The sequence below is a fragment of the Anabrus simplex genome, chromosome 6 (genome assembly GCF_040414725.1).
Source record: "Anabrus simplex isolate iqAnaSimp1 chromosome 6, ASM4041472v1, whole genome shotgun sequence".
NCBI classification, from domain to species: domain Eukaryota; kingdom Metazoa; phylum Arthropoda; class Insecta; order Orthoptera; family Tettigoniidae; genus Anabrus; species Anabrus simplex.
The window spans coordinates 287,009,214-287,025,574 of NC_090270.1; the positions used below are offsets into that span (position 1 = coordinate 287,009,214).

The following is a 16,361-nucleotide window of genomic DNA, read 5'->3' on the forward strand; positions in this document are numbered from 1 at the left end:
ACATTTATGGATGACTTTATAACAAGTGTTGCAGACGACACCCTCGCAATGAGGTTATATCACGAACTCACCGACCTTTTCATGGAGATCAAACTCCCACTCCGTAAGTGGGCTACCAATTCACTGACCTTGAAGGAAGCCTTGCGCAACGTGGGGGTGGAAATGAGATCCGTAACGAGTGTGCTGGGTATCGATTGGGATACCTCTGAAGACATCATTTCGACCGACAAGGGGAAAATAGCAAGAGACCTGGTGGACAAACCAGGGACGAAGAGGAACATTCTACGCGCCACTGCCAGATTCTATGACCCTCTCGGACTTTTCGCACCTGTGGGGATCGTAGCAAAACTTATATTCCAAGACACGTGGCTCCGAGGCCTATCATGGGAGGAAGTTCTTCCATCAGATCTTGCACGAAACTGGTATTTGTGGACTTCTAAACTTCAGCACCTATCAACCATATCCGTTCCCAGGTGGGTGGGCATTATGGGACCAGGACATGAACCAGAGCTACACGTCTTCTGCGATGCTTCGGAGAGAGCATACGGAGCTGTCGTCTACACGAAGTCAACGCTTAACGACACTCCGGTCACAAAACTTGTCTGCAGCAAAAACAGACTAGCACCCGTGAAGAAGTTAACTCTACCAAGACTAGAGCTGCTAGCCGCACTTGCTGGTACACGCCTTCTTCACTACTTCTGCCAAGAGACTGGCTGTGACATCAAGAAGGCTCAGCTGTGGAGCGATTCTACTGTTGCACTTGGATGGATTCGCAACGATCCGAATAAGTGGAAGACCTTTGTCTGCAACCGCGTGACAGAAATACATAATCACGTAAACCCCAGTCAATGGAGACACTGTCCTGGAGATCAGAACCCTGCAGATCACCTCACTCGAGGAGTATACGCAGATCAGCTAGCCTCCTTAGAAACATGGTGGCATGGTCCTCGCTGGCTCATCAAAGACAGAGGTGCATGGCCACTTGACCCAACACCCACCTGCACGCAGTTGCCAGAAGCCAGGAAGACGCAACAAGTTCTCACGATCACTATAGCGGAACCCCTACTGGATATCTCGAGATATAGCTCATACTGGAAATTGCTACATGTCACAGCTTGGGTACTTCGTTTCGTCAGTATGTTGAGCAAGAACACAAAACACCCCAATGCACTAACGGCAGAAGAGCTACGTGCGTCACGCACATACTGGATCAAAAGGGTTCAAGAGGAGCGGTTCACTATTGAACTAGCTGCATTGCGAAATGGTGAACGATTACCAGGCACTTCACAGATTGCTAGATTTAACCCATTTCTACATGAAGGTATCATCCGACTTGGTGGCAGACTACAATTCTCAAATTTGTCTCAAACTGAGAAACACCCAACAATTCTGGACGGCCGTCACAGGTTCACCGAGTTAATCATTCAAGTGACCCACATCAAACTTCACCGTCTTGGAGTACGAATAGTACTGGCAGAACTACGTGAAGAATTCTGGATTCTGCGAGCTCGACAAATAACTAAGAAGATTCTGTATTCTTGTCTACCGTGCAAATTAGCGCACAACAGCAGACCAGTGGTGATTGAGGCGCCATTACCAGCAGACCGCCTACAGATGACACAACCCTTCTCTGTGATTGGGATCGACTTCGCTGGACCCCTGTACGTTAGATGTGGCAGCAATGTTAACAAATCGTACATCATTCTTTTCACTTGTGCCACCACCCGTGCTATCCATCTCGAGCTATCTACGGATATGTCTACGGATAGATTCTTGATGGCCATGCAGAGGTTTGTCAGCAGACGAGGTGTGCCGCACACCATATATTCTGACAACGCTCAGACCTTCCTCACTGCTCATAACGAGCTTATGGAACTCAATAAGATTGTGACAGACACCAAGGTGCACCACCACTGTGCTCACAATGGTATTCGTTGGAAGTTTATCGCACCGAGGGCGGCTTGGTGGGGAGGCTTTTGGGAGAGAATGGTTGGCTCTGTAAAAAGATGTCTAAGAAAGGTACTCGGCCATTCCCAGCTGAACGAATAAAGTCTCAATACAGTATTGACAAGTGTTGAAGCCACCCTCAATAGCAGGCCAATCACCCAGGCCACAGACACGGGAGATCTTCTGACACCATCCCATTTTTTAGTTGGAAGAAAACTAACGTCCATCCCAGAAGGGCCAGAACCGAGCACGAGGAAAAATCTCGTAAAGGAATACAGATTACAACAAAAGGTCTTGGGGGACTTTTCACGACGCTGGAAAAAGGAGTATCTGCTTCAACTGAGAAGTCACCATGAGGTCAAAAATCAAAAGACCAATACACATTTGCCCAAGATCGGAGACATCGTCCTCCTACAAGAAGACGTCAGACCTCGCCACATGTGGAAGAAAGCGAGGATAGAAGAGATGCGCCCAGGAAGAGACGGACGTGCAAGAACGGTCGTTCTGCGGCAGCCTGACAACACGCTCATTACTCGGCCAGTGCAGCTGGTCATCCCTTTGGAGATAGACCAGGGTGGGGAGGATGTCGCGGATTGACATTGGTTACGTCAACATTGAGATATCTTTGTATTATTTGTATTTGTATAGTTACCTTTTTTACTCTGTGACGTATGTGTGTTGATAATAATAAAACGTGATATTGTGAACACGGCGGTGAAGTCCTCTTATAATTCAGTAGTTACGATTTATAACACGGATAAACAAAATTACAAGCGATATTTGTATTATTTAATTTATCGGATCAACAAAAGCTAATGTGTAGTTTAATTCCTTCATTCCATTCCCCAGAATAATGGAATAACATTAGCCACTCAACCAAACAGTTTTCAGGAGTGTGTGAAGGTGAATCGAACTCAATGAACAAATTCCCGCATACACAGATGTGCCTGTGAGGAATATACATTCTTTCTTTTAGCAACTGTACCAAACCCTGTCTGCCCTAGGAACGTCCTTCTCAGCTTTAAAACGAATAAAAACATACTCAAGGAATAGAGAAAATGGGCTTTAATACCTGGTATACTGAAGCAACAGTCCGCCTCTGTGGTGTAGTGGTTAGCGTGATTAGCTGCCACCCCAGGAGGTCCGGGTTCGATTCCCGGCTCTGCCACGAAATTTGAAAAGTGGTACGAGGGCTGGAACGGGGTCCACTCAGCCTCGTGAGATCAACTGAGTAGAGGTGGGTTCGATTCCCACCTCAGCTATCCTGGAAGTGGTTTTCCGTGGTTTCCCACTTCTCCTCCAGGCGAATGCCGGGATGGTACCTAACTTAAGGCCAAGGCAGCTTCCTTCCCTCCTCCTTGCCTATCCCTTCCAATCTTCCCATCCCTCCACAAGACCCCTGTTCAGCTTAGCAGGTGAGGCCGCCTGGGCGAGGTACTGGTCATTCTCCCCAGTTGTATCCCCCGACCAAGAGTCTGAAGCTCCAGGACACTGCCCGTGAGGCGGTAGAGGTGGGATCCCTCGCTGAGTCCGAGGGAAAAGCCGAACCTGGAGGGTAAACAGATGATGATGATGATGATGATGATGATACTGAAGCAACATATACATTTTTTGAAATAACTTTTGACTACTGTTCTATACAGGAGAAAAGAATGTTCACATTTAACAGGACCAGGGTTTTTTCTGCCGGTACGCTCCAGTACGCGTACCGGTAAACATTAGAGTGTTAACATTGTGGTGAAGGTTTTGATATCTTTCTTTCTTTCTTTCTTTCTTTCTTTCTTTCTTTCTTTCTTAATCCGTTTACTCTCCAGGGTCGGTTTTTCCGTCAAATCCAGCCTCCACAGATCTGAAATATCAGCTTTTTTGATGAGCAATGATGCCACACGTTAGGATCATTGATCTCGTTCAGAGGGACTTTTCCCATTAGAGTCCAACCCAGGCGGGCTTCAAGAGCAACAATTCCTGATGCTAAGTCTTTACGGCGACCTGTTAGTAGCCTTCCTGCAACATCCGCTCCTATCAGGATAACTATCGGCTCATCAGCGCGACCAACATCCGTCAGCGTAATGTTTCCCCTCTTCAATTCTGTCATCCAAGGCCCATTTTCAACTGAGGAAGTCTATTGGCATATAACGGGCTGATCTAAAACCATAAAATAACCAGAATAGCTTCCATCAAGCTTACCTAACCTTAACTTGTAACAATGATATTTACAACTATTGGTATTTATACCCCCGAACAAGGAATGTATTACATTTTCTTCCCACTGAGGTACATACTTCAATTATTCTGCAATATCTTTCAAGATGTAGGACTTCTGAGATCCTGTGTCAATGAGAATCCTTACACAAGCTTCCTGACTATCAGTTGCTATATTCACTCTCTAGGCGAATGCTGGGGACGACTATTGATTGATTGATTCTTTGTTTTTTCCTCCAGATCTAAATGATATATTTGATCCATTAATGGAGAAAAAATAACAAGTCTGACCTAAACCAGGTAGGCAGACATACGAACAAAACCAGAAATAATAATAATAATAATAATAATAATAATAATAATAATAATAATAATAATAAAATGGCAGTGCTGCAAAATAAACACTGTCGTATGGCCCAGGATCCACACTCATTGGTGGTCTGTTGGCCATGGCAGAAGTCAGTATGATAATAGGAAACTAAAATGATAACATATTTACTGTGTAGAATACAGTAATATCGGCAGACGGCATCGGCTGGGCACGCAACTCAGCACAATCTATCCTGAACACTGACCTCTCTGTTGCTCTACTTAAGTTGCAAACCCAGCTTTCGCATTACATCCGCTGTCGTGCCGGTGTGCAATTATTACCCTTACGTTTCATTACTAGTGTCCACTGTTAAACACCATTATCTAGCTACAGCTCCAAGTATTATGATTTACCAACCGAACATAATCATGATACCTAGCTATTATTTACAAGCTCACCAAACCTACCACTGTGTCACTGTTTCACAATCATCCTCCACCTCAGATTATACCACCTAGTCTTATTCTTCCACCACATATCATTTACGTCCTCGATCTCAACCAAACTTTGTTTCATTCAAAATTTCAGGCCCATCTCCACATTAAATTAAACCATCACACTTACCATTCCATACTACTCCAACCATACATCTCTCCACACATTAACTTCCTCCCTCCAGCAGTTCTGTTCGTCAACCGAAGGAGTACCACAAGGCTCTGTACTTGGACCATTGCTTTTTATTTTATACATAAACGACATAGCATCTCGACTGAAATATTGTAACTATTATATATATGTGGATGACCTCCAGATATATTATCACACAAATATTCGTCTAGCAACCGATAAAATGAATGCTGACTTAAAAATATTTCATCATATGCTTGTGAGAACTCTATATAAATAAATCCCTCCAAGACAAAAGCTATTATAGTTGGACAATCGGAACTGATAAATATGACAAAGTCCTTAGACATCCCTTCACTCACTATATCTGGTACCAGAATTCCGTATGAAAGTTCGCTAAATAATCTAGGTGTTGTTATAAATGAAAACCTAAATTGGAATGAACACGTCACACGTATCTGTAACAGGGTATATGCCTCACTCCCTCCTCTGAAATACCACCATAATATTTTACAGTTAAATATGAAAGTCAGGCTAATAAAAACATTAGTTCTACCTTTATTCTGCTATTGTGATGCTGTATTCATAGACGCAACGAAAGAACAAATTAGAAAAATACAAAGCACCATGAATTCCTGCATCAGATTTGTATTTTCGTTACGCTACAACACTCATGTCACACCTTATTAACTTTCCCTCCTGAAATTTGAAGAACTCAGAAATCTTCATGTAGCCCTGTTGGTGTATATATCACTAACTGATAGAACTCCCCTGTACCTGTCATCAAACTTTACATAACTTTCCTCTTTTCACCAGCATAATATACGTAGGCTTATTTTAGATTTATGTGTTCATTCTTAAGCATTCTATGAGCTTAATAAAATATACCTATTCAGTACTCAACAAACTTCCTCACTTCGGACTGAAGTAATGGGTCATTTTGCTCCGTTGCCTTCTACACATGCCCATTATTTCATTTCACTGCTCCTCCCCGAGCTTTATAGAACATGTTTACATTCACTGTAGGGTTCGCTACATCCTTCTTCCACTTCACGGTCGATGCGGCCGATATTCTTCACTTCACTTATACTTTCGTCTTCAGTTTGCACAATGGTTGTAACTAGGTCATACTTTACATAGTCACACTGATTGAGCATATCACTGTTGGTTTCTCGCAGATAGCTGCAGACCCTCACTGTCATGGAACGTATCTTCAATTCTGGGGGCATTTATTTCTTCTGTTGATGAGATTCCGGCATGGTGGCAACAGTTCTTGATAGTTGTGGTAGTGACGCAATTCGGGAGTCATCCAGGATTTTCTATTAGCACTGTAAAGTAACGGCATATTTGTAACATGGCTAAAGTATTTAAGAAATTTTGGATTAAAAATCACGAAGAGTTTTCCCCTCTCATTTCCGTCTGCATTAACACAAACCAGAACTGTTATTCGCTCTTTAGATAACTTGCCACCTTTGAATTTCAGAGTTTTGTCCGGTGTCAATCTAAAGAAAATACCAGCCTCGTTTGCATTCGCGCACAAAAGGCCACACGGCACTAAGCCATTCTTGGCTTGTTTCGGCATTCACACTATTCGCTTCACCGCTCACTTTGCCGAAACTAATGTTGTGAAGCTGCTTGTAACTGTCAATCCAGCCAATCTTCTTTTACTACCGCTTCTTCCCCCACCTGTGGGGTCACGGGTGCGAACTGCATCGCACATGTGGATTTCACCCTATTTTACGGCCAGATGCCCTTCCTGACGCCAACCCTAAATTATACACTATTGCGTGTTACTGTGGTGGTTGGTAGTGTAGTGTGTTGCCTGAATATGATCAGGAGAGTGTTGGGACGGACCCATACACCCAGTCCCCCAGCCAGCAGAATTAATCAGAAATGATTAAAATCCCCGACCAGGCCGGGAATCGAACCCGGGACCCTCTGAACCGAAGGCCGTTACGCTGGCCATTCAGCCAACGAGTCGAACTGTCAATCGGGCAAATGCTGCACCCAAATTCTTCATCTTTTTATTTCTTGGCAAATTCTTCTGCTTTCATCATAAGGAGAGGTCCACTAATGGGTACATTGTAGCTTCCCTGTTCCATAAAATACTTAAGCAGCGCTGCATCGTCGTCGCTCCGTTTAGGTTTTCGTAGGCGCTTGATTTCCGAACCATTCTGTTCAAATGCAGAAAAAAATTATCCTTGCTTTTCCAAATCGTTTGGACTGTGGAATTAACAAGGCCTAACTCACGAAACACCACGGCTCCTTTAATTCCATTCTCAATTCGGTGAATAACTTTAAGATTTTCTTCCAACATTAAAACTTTCTTTTAGTAGTCATACTGCGTTAAAATGCGTGCTCTTAGTGAAGACTTCCAGTCGAAAATGACCACACGCAGGTACCGGCGATACCGCAAGAATTAGGGCTGGTTACAAATGGGTGGGAAATCTGTCTGCATTCCCGATGTCTATGACATAAGAGGACACGAAATAATTTTTCAGGTTGCCACATTTCAACAAAACATTTCATAAATATTTTGGTTCTTACAAATTCTTATTCCAAACAGTGGTTGAAAATAACGTTATAGAAGAGGTAGACGCATACACGTTTGTCGTATAAAACAAGGCTGAAAAACACATTTCTTAGGAGGAATATGTCCGTACCACAGAAAACATGACGCTATAGACGAGTTGTCGTCATAACAAAGTTCAACTGTATTGATCTGATCGTTATGTCCTAAAGTAACTTCTTGTTGATCTGTATACCAAGTTTTTATTTCATCTGATAAGTGTGAGAAAGTTTGATGTAAACTTTATGAAACCAAACCACATTTTTTTGTTACTCAGAGATCATAGACGTAATAAATTTGGCATTTTGTGACGCTCGTAATAATATCCGCCTAAAATTAAAATTGCTTTTTGCCTGGATTCAATTGTTGATTGTGTATTGATTTATATTTAGCTGGGTGGTTGTGTGAGATCAAAGCAGCCTACCGGCCGGGCAGATCAATCCACTTGGCCCGGGTTGAACATCGGTAGGGTGTTCCCTGCTGTACAATAAGTGGACGTTTGTTGTTTCGTCAGTTGTTTAAAACATCAGCGCTCGATACTGAAACCTTGAACTTACCATTCCATCGTTGGTCGGCCACAGCTGCTACAGTAGAGCAATACAGAACTCTTAAATCATGGGTCGTTGCAGGAAGAAATTCGGTCACGATCTTAACCAAACGATGGGGTTCAGAAGAGAGCCTAACTACTTGAAATGAGGAGCAAATACGTGCTTACTGACCTTTATTAAATTCGAAATGGCACGGCAACATTATTAATTTAATATAAATCTTTGAAATAAAAAATTATAAATTATTTATTATTGAATGTTTCAAACGCAGTCACATTGCATAGCGTTGATTTATTTCTCACAATATCGAAGAGTTGCTTCGGAGAAAGTAATAAATTAGAGGACAGCGAAACTGAAAAACTGAAAAAGGAAAGACCTGAAAACCGGGCACCTATTACTCCAAACGAGAACTGAGAATTAAACCACACGATCCGTGGAAAATCTGACTTTCAACAAGTAGAACGCCTGATTTCCTCTCAATTAAGGTTATCCACCAGTCGAATACCCTTGAGGATACGGAACACCCGCCGAATGGACCCTTAATCGAACCAAATTGACTATCAGTTGCTTTGGATAGGTTGCGAAATATTATGGGAAAGCATGGTGTTCACTACGAGTTAACAGCATCATTCACAATTGAAATAAAATTCCACCATGTATTTGCCATTTCATGACATCCTTAAGTGACAAAATAATCCCGATGCTAAATGTGCATCACCCAAACAACTGTTCGGAAGGAACCAACAACAACATGATCCGCGAGGATCTTACGTTACGTCGTTCTGAAGGAACAAAACTGCGAAATGCAGGAAACACTTATTCATCACGCCTTTAGAAGAAATGCCAAACACTGAAGTTAATTAAAAAGTGGTAAATCACTTGAAAAGTATTATTATCAAACCGATTTTCAGGTTAGAAATGGTTATGTTACGCTTAATAAAATTACCAGTCCACATTGAAAAATACAACAAACTTAAGGAATTCTTTCCTTTCTCAAACAATGACTACCAGTACAGATCCATCTAATTATTGTTTGTCCCAACACACTACCTACAAATTTATCATTTAATCGAACTCAACTACGTATATAAATGAAAGAACGACAAAGATTGAAAATAAAAAATAATATTACTGGCTGACGAATCTAAACCACATTCGCAGCTCAAGTCTCACACTAATACATTGAGCGTCAATATGCACACTATCAAAACGAAACGGACGTCAGAACGACAAAACAATTAAGTCCGTAAAATAAAATAGAATAACAAAGTCATTTAAACTCAACACGCATGGAGAATTACAGTAAAATATTTAATCACCATCAGGTCGATATCCCATGTTGGGCAACCCTCATTCGCCGATAACGGTCCCATATCTTAGGGAGCACCTTCCTGCTGTTTGGAGCTGCGCACAAGTTGGCCTCATTATTACCGATCTAACCCTCTTCATATTTCGTATTTTACTGTAGATGCTACCTTCTCCCAGGTAACTTCGCAAAAACAAAAAAAACATCTAATCTGAGACATGAGTATGTACAGCTGACATCCCAGACCTATCGTCGGGCTCACTTAAAATCTGTACACCCTAACACTAATCTCTATGTACACGATACCTTCCTAATTCTATCGTCAAGCGTGAACTAGGACGTCTCATCATCAGTATACTCCAAGGATAACATGTGACGTCCTAAATCTATTGTCGGGCGTAAAATGGGTCGTATTATGCTTCTCCTGGCATATTAGGCGAACTAACAATTTCAAACAAACTCTGACATTTCAGTTGTAAACCTGGTCAGACTAATAACACACAACGGAACCACGTCTCTTACCATTAAACGAATGCAAGTCGGAAAATGCAGTAAGTCTCTATCTCGTTACAAAAACAACGTAAACTCGAAAAATAAATATTACGTGACGAACAATCCCCCCAACTCAAACACGATCTCAGCATGCGCAATGAAGTTTTAGGGAAGAAATAATAATTCCCAACACACGTCTACCATTTAGTGGATGTTGTCCAAAAATAATAATCATCACTACCGCATTGGAAACCCTCAAATTGCCTACCGTCATTTCCAAATATTTGTATCTATGACTATCCAGTGAAACGAAATTCAATAAATTTACACGGTCAAACAACACCAACCGTGTATTCTAAATGCACTTTTATTCTTGAGGTCACATTATTTTAATATTCATACTGACTTTACGTAACTAGTCACTTGACTTTTACTACCAAGATTTTTAATCTTTACTAGAATCGTTTTTCACCTGGGATTTTACTAGAAATCTACGGTGCCTCACACAGTAGTCGTCTCGATTTTTGGATTGTTAGCGGAATACACTACAGCCTGCCACAATACAGCCTGTCTCACAAATCCTTCCTCGGCAAACATAGCCTGTCTCAAAACTCATTCTCCTCGCCTTATCCCAGCGGTATTACTTAAAATCCAGGCTCCCTTTCACCTTCAGTATTCCTATCACTCTCATCTCCACATATATAACTTCTTCGCTCTCAATCCATTTTTCTTATATTTCCAAGACCCTTTTCACATTTCGATCCCCTTGCGAAAAACAATAACCATTACAAAATACACCTCTTTATTTTACTGCTACTACAACTTTCGGACCTCGAGAATACAAGAACACACCGCGATTTTTCCGTATCATCGACATACACGATCTCACAAAATTTTACTTCCCATGAATAAAACATAACTCTATCGAATTTCACTGGAATTTTCTAAATGCCTGCGATCCTTGTAAAACATACTTGTTAAATGCACTTTTAACATAGGAAAATTTTATCCCGCGGTATATATTATTATTATTATTATTATTAATTTCGACAAAAATTTCTGAATTCAAACGATATTTGAAATTAAGACATTCGCCACGACTACTTTACCATTATCGCTTTCCTAATTTTCCTCACTTTGGACAATATCTCATAGAACATTAAGACCAGATTTAAACGTCGCATTTTACAGTTTCTTGACATGAAATTTACAAACCAAAATTTTCACACGCTGACCAAAATTATAACACTTCTCGCCTGATAATTACAAATATCAACCCGACACACGTCTTGAAAAAAAAAATTGGTTGGGACAAACAAAACAGTCTAACTACAACATAATACAAAATATAGACAGACCTGCATTGACGTCATCTCCAGTATTCTGGCTACATTTTCGCCAGCTGACCTCGTGCTTAGCCGTACATTGGTACAAAGAACATCATCTTCTCAAACATATCAATCTTACAAATACTGCCTTTTCACACGTTATTAAATGACAACATAAATCACGCACTTCTTCGTTATAATTTGTACAGCAAACCTCCTTCGTTATGCAGTCAACTGCGACTGTCTCCCTTCTCCCCAGAGTCGGCTCTCAGTCACCCTAATACAACAGGTGTTCAACAGGTAACGAAATCAGAACTACTCTGACTAGCTTCCCAACTCCCTTAACACTTTCCAACACACACGAGGTGATACAATAAAATCTGCTATGTACATTAACAGACGCCTATGCTTTCACAGTTTGTCGGCGAAAGTTTAGAAAATTTCTATCACCTTCCCTTTCTAACAGAAGATGTGGACCACAGCCACGAGCATGTACTAAGTTATTTGTAGATCAATCTTATACAATTTTCTGCTGACGACGGGCGTAAGCTTCCGCTGCTTCAGAACCCAGACCGACACTGAGAAATATGCAGAGGGGGGTTTCTTTTATAGTCTTAGGAGTGACGCTACTCACACCACTAAGCTTGATTATGCAATCTGCTAATTTCGCATCCAATAGACCTATTTTCATGAAACTTGTTCCAGAATTCCTTACAGACTTGCGATTTATGTTAATCTTATAATTTTACCACACTCGTAACAGGTGAAATAAATTATTTCTGCGGGTTTTCTTCATCCATTGACCTTGGCACGTGGGGCTAGTCCACTGATCTGACGCTGATTTGTATTTAGGCTTAACTGCATTTATATTTACCCTGGGGGTTCTGTCTTCACGTAGGGTTTAAGAATAATTTAGATTATTTATTTCTGTATTTACTGTGTTGCCAAAATCTCTCGTTACGCAGAATTCCGTGAATTTGAAGAATTGTTGGTTACTCGAAGTCCACCGAGGTGTCATGGTATTTCACGAGCTTACCGCGGGTGAGTTCGTTCCCACGCGACAGCGAGGCTCTGGAAGTGCAACATGGCTGCTCTCAAAAATAAAAGTAGCTAGTTATTTGAAATAAATATTGAGAAAAATAAAAACATATTTTCATCATCGTAGAATTATGGGTTCAATACGTCACGATAAAATTAGGTAGTATAGGTAGAATTCAACCGTAAGTTCCGGCTTATGAAAGGGACCTCTTCGATACGTCAGTGATTAATTCATCAGCGCACTTCGCAGAATTATTTGAATACTTATTCTCCTTAGAAGTAGAGAAGGAGTTATTAACGTATTAACTTCACAACGGTAGAGGAGGAGAGAGTCAGAAAGACAACTGAGTGAGCTGGCTGATGATTGGACACAGTTAGTGCTAACTTTTCGATAAAAGAAAGGGTGCCAACTACTAATTCAACAATTCGCGCTTAAAAGTACGGAGATTGAGTTCGTAGGTGGCAGAGAGATAGTAGTACGAAGGCTAGTCTGTCAGTAGGCTGAGTGTCAGGGCAAGATAATGATAGTCAGAGTATTTAGTTGAATGGTTCACCGGCAGAGAGCACTGGAGAAGATGATTGGAGGGTCAACTATTGTTGGGAAAACCTCTTACACAAATGTCACAGTATGCTACACACATCTTCATGTCCAGACTGTGAATTAACTACGCGTGTCCTCATTTAGCTCCACAACTCTCATTAGTAAATCGATAAAAACTGAGTTTAATAATCGTCCCCTTTGTGTCCCTATACTTCTCTTTCCCTTTATTAACGAGTCCTTTATGTCGTAGATAACCTATCCTGCTCCATTCGCCTTACATGACCCAATCACCGAAGCCGGATTACGCCCACAGCTCCATCCATCGATACGACTTCGGCCTTTCCTCCTCGTTTCTTGTACCTTCCTGCCATTGGTCCCATTACCTCTATCGTCTAAGTCCACCCAGCTTCCCTGGCGTACAGCAAACAGACCAGTGTTAAGGTAGCATAGGCCGGAATCAGACAACTGCACGTAGGAGCAGGAACCAACTGCTTTGTATTTCCCTACTGAGAACTCTTTAATCTGTCCCCTGCCTGTCGTAAGAGGTGAGTCCTCTAGTTTCCACTTGTGCCAGGCTCCTGTGTGACCTCCCTTGGCCAACTCTTGTTCTCTTCTCACCTGAAGGTATTTGGTTCATGAGGCCTTCACACATTTTCTTTACCAGATACCTTCATAATTTTAGCTGTCCTTTGTTTAGCGATACTAGAGATGGTTGGTGTTACGCTATGAATGTGATATCTCCCATTAAATACTTTGTTGTGTAGTTAAGGATAACATTAAATAAATATTTCAAGTAAATCGTATATAGTAGCATTTTGTTTCTCTTGCAACTTTACTGTTGTTAAAAATAAAATAATCACAAAGATAATTACTCAGAAACTTAATAAAATACTTGAAATAAATTAAATTAATAAAAGCAATTTAGCGAAATATCCATGGTATGGGCGCCAGAGTTCACCAGAATGGATCTTTTGAATTTTAATAGAGTATGATAATTCTTTACCTCCCAGGGCGTGTACATAATTCTGCGTACCGGAACATCTGCTTCAAGCCTTACCTTACCTTCTGAAAACGATTAAGTAGGTAGGAGCTGCATCTAGGTTCATAAATAACTCCACTGATTGTAAAATAACTAACTATATTCTCAATAAAATCCGTGCATAAGCACCTCATCAACACAACAAAATATGCATATAATACACACACAAAAGTTTGCTGGAAGACTCCATATTTACAACAACAACAATGAAAACAGTGAGGAAACGAAAGCGAGAACTAACCCACCATTTGTATTTTGTCCGTTGAACAATGCACATCTATGTAAATAAGTACCTTTCAATCTCTCGGTATCAACACGACTGGCCGATTCTGATAATCGGCACTTATTATACCACACAGATACTGTACCTCATAATACTGCGTTCACAGACTCTAACACTTGTTTTAAAGATTTATTCACTTGAGCAACGCACGCTTGTTGTTCTAAAACGTAAATTCTGAAAAGTCTGAGATTTAGCACCTCCCAGATTTCACCAACATATAATACCAGGCCGCCACAAGTGCTAGAACACTTAGTTCCTAAGCACTCCACAATTGTGTGTCAGCCACGTTCCACATACATAAAATACTATGTTCCACATACGTTTGAAGTCCAGTCCAGTACAGTGCAGCAGTGTCACTCGAGTACCGTATATCCAGAAGATGTAAGTCTACCAGTGCTACTTCATTCCCGTACAGTCTGACCTTCCCTCGTCGTATGACACTTTCATATATAGAGCTCAATTTCTCCCTTCCTCTCAAAAAGATACGTCGAGATTGATCATGGCCAGCCAATCATGAGTAGATCCCCTAGTCAAGACCAAGCTCTGAACTTCTTCCAGTGTCACAAGGCAATCCCAAGATCAACAAGTCATCGGAAGTTTTCGACTACAATAACAAGTCCATCTCACCAGACTGAGATGCCCGCATGAGTCATGCGAATTTCTTGAGTTATGATAGCAATGATTTTCCCAGCCGTCGCTCGAAACAAATTACTCATACCAAATATGGAGACCTCCCAGCTTACAAAAATTAATGAAAAATTATACAACTAATATAATAATAATAATAATAATAATAATAATAATAATAATAATAATAATAATAATAATAATAATAATAATAATCAATCGAATACTGACAATAATATCTCTCACTTCTAAATACTGTGCGAAAGTGCGATATATGTACTAACACACTCTTTACTGGTTTACTGCACGGATGCCCTTATTTGAAAGTGCTTGATCTAAGCAGAAATGACATCAAACGCTTTGACGATGTGATTTATATTTCGCCTTTCAGAGATAGAACAAAGGAACTACATTTGTCAAAGAATACTATTAGTGATATGAATCCATTCTTTTGGATCTATTATGATTTTATAAAGAAAATAAATTTGTCTTACAATCAAATCAGCTTAGATGCGCTGGTCTATATTCCGAAGAACAGTGAATTAGACTTGTCGTTCAACATCATCACTGGGTTCGTTTCTCCTTGATGGTGGATCGAATGCTTCATGCTGGGCAGAATATATCCAGCCTCACCGAGGTGGGGACATTTCTTTCTAATAATGACAGTGAATTGCTGTTTGAGTACTCCATTCCTATTGTCCAGAAGGTATACGGCTCTCCTATGTCAGTACACTCTCTGTATATTCCACAGAGCAAATGTACTGTTGATAAAAAGCATATACAATGCAAAGAAAATGTTTCTCTAATTTTCCCCAGCGGACTCTAGTATAGTAAACCTTAGAGGGAATCCATTAAAAGTTGATGGATCATTAGTATTTGAGATACGAGTGGAGAAACATTTCGACCTATCGCAGAATCTTTTGAAGGTTCTCAATGATTTTCCTACACAGATCTCAAATGTGGAACAACTCAACCTTTCACGGAATAGCATTGGTTATATAAGTAGACATTTGTTCCAGAACATGACTCGACTGACTGTTTTAGATCTGTCATATAACCAGCTAAAGCATGTACTACTAATTCTGTATTCTTCCCTGCTCATATTAGATATCTCAAACAACTATTTGAACAGGGTGAATATTTCGCACAACTCATCGCAGAGCACCACCGAATATTTGAACTTATCCCACAATAGTTTCGGAGAAATACTGGAAGTCGAGTGGTCACAGTTTAAACAGTTCTCAAAGGTAGATTTAGGAGAGAACAATTTAGAGTGCTGTGGTCCTGAAGGGCAGTACTCGAGAATAATGTTCCTCCATTATCAAGGCAAAATTTTGAACATTAATTCGAACAAAGCCCTCTCGTGCCTGATGCCGCACAACAGGAGGGTGGAGATGACAAACACGTGGCTCAGTGAGGATCACTGTCAGAATTATTATTATCTTCAAGGATGGGCAGCTTTTGGATGTCTGCTGTTGCTGTCTCCATTGGTGATACATGTAAT

The 16,361-nt window shown here is 40.8% G+C and overlaps 1 protein-coding gene across 1 annotated transcript in view; it reads right to left on the reverse strand.

The window, feature by feature from the left end:
• Positions 1 to 14,039: 14,039 nt before the first annotated feature.
• LOC136875985 (uncharacterized) overlaps positions 14,040 to 16,361 on the reverse strand; it is a 56,075-nt gene continuing 53,753 nt past the window's right edge. The window contains exon 6 of the mRNA XM_068228118.1: positions 14,040 to 16,361. This exon is cut by the window's right edge and continues 931 nt beyond it. The gene's annotated coding sequence lies outside the window, so the exon portion shown is untranslated.